This window comes from Neovison vison, chromosome 7 (genome assembly GCF_020171115.1).
Source record: "Neovison vison isolate M4711 chromosome 7, ASM_NN_V1, whole genome shotgun sequence".
NCBI lineage: Eukaryota > Metazoa > Chordata > Mammalia > Carnivora > Mustelidae > Neogale > Neogale vison.
In genome coordinates this window covers 42,321,914-42,323,738 of record NC_058097.1, presented here as the reverse complement: position 1 = coordinate 42,323,738, position 1,825 = coordinate 42,321,914, and positions in this window count along the sequence as shown.

The following is a 1,825-nucleotide window of genomic DNA, read 5'->3' as shown; positions in this document are numbered from 1 at the left end:
ATGGTGGGGGATGGGTGACCTGCCCAGGAGGCGAAGGGCATTGCTGAATGCACTATCTTATCAGAGAATCCAAACACAAACCAAAAGTCACGGTCACAATGAGTTCTTTCAGTCAGCAAACACTCCCCAGACTGGGTGATACAGGGCACGCGGGGGCGACGGAGACATCCTGGGTCCTGTCCACAGGCGTCCTGGGGGCCAATGAGACATCATCACATGGTGACCGCCCAGAGCCTGTGATGGAGGAATTACGGGTCAGAGGGGTCGGGGCTGGGATAGGGAAGCCTAGGGGCTCTGGGAACCCAGAGAAGGTACCTGCCCCAGCTGGTACATGGGTGGTCCTGGGAGGTTCCCTGGATAAAGCAAAAGGTGGGGAGTAGCTGAAGGTAGGGAGGGTGCAGGGTGAGTGTTTTAGGCAGAGGAAGCTTCATGGGCCAAGATCTTGAAATAATAGTTTTGATAAACAGAAGGACTGCAAGGGCTTCATCCCAAAGCATGAAAGGGGAAGGCATGGAGAAGGAGGCATGGCCAGGCCTTGTAGGGGGCTGAGTTATGTGTGGCCATGATTCCAAGACACTCTTGTTCTGATTCCCCCCCAAAACCCACTCAATATTCACCAGCCATTGAAGAGTCTGTCCTCTGCCCTATCTTTCTCAGGAAAAAGAAAAACTCAATTCTGACCATTAATTTTCTTTTTATTTTTTCTTTTTAGGATTTTATTTATTCATTTGAGAGAGGGAAAGAGAGAGCATGAGTTGGGGGGGGGGAGAAGCAGACTCCCCATGGAGCAGGAAGCCAGTGGCAGGGTTCGATCCCAGGACCCCGAGATCATGATCTGAGCAGAGGGTAGACGCTTAACTGACTGAGCCACCTAGGCGCCCCTGTGACAGCGTTTTAAATAGAAAATAAAGAGATCACTGAATAGCCCTCTAGTCATTCCTTAAGCCTCCAAATGTGCTCCCCATTCCAGACAGCCTGAAGACTAAAAAATGGGGCCCATCCTGCCGAGAAGTTCTGAGAAGGGCGCACATCACTGCCGCCTTTCTGCCCAGCGCACACGACCTGAATCTGATCCTGAACTGAGCCAAACTGAGGGGAATTCTGCAACACAACTGACTGATGCTTTTCCAAAATTTCAAGGTCATGAAAGACAAGGAAAGAGTAAAGAAACATCACAGATTGGAGGAGACCATGAAGACATGACAGCTAAGTGCGAAGTGTGATCTCGGACCTGAAAAAGGACACGACTTGGAAAATGTGAAGTTCAAATATATTCTGTGGATTAATTCTTAATGTCTTATCAATGTGAATGTCCTGGATTTGACCACTGGACTGTGGTTATGTAAGAGAGTGTCCTTATTCACGGGAGACCCACACTGACGTGTTCATGGGGAAATGAGCATCCCGTCTCAAACTCACTCTCAAGTGGGCCAGCCTGAGCTTTAAAAACAAAAAAAAATTCATCTATTCTCTCCCTCACCTCTTGTCTATGTAGAAACTACAATATGGGAAAATCATTCAATTTAGCTGAAGGTTAGGCAGGTCTTTGTTTTACTATCCCTATAACTTGGGGGTCTGAAATATTTAAAGTAAACCATTGAAAATTAACGTAATAAAACTAAGAAATAAAAAAAAGTGGGGGTGGGCCACAAATGGGGCAGAGATTAGAGAAGGACAGTCCGATTTTGAAAGACGTCTGCCCATGTGGGTCATGTCACCTGCTGCTGGTGATGGTGCCCCGGTCTCCCCACTGTGACTTAGGTTGCTCCTGAATCTGTACAGACACATAGTTGCCCCAGGCTCTGGATACTTTCAGGGATGGTGG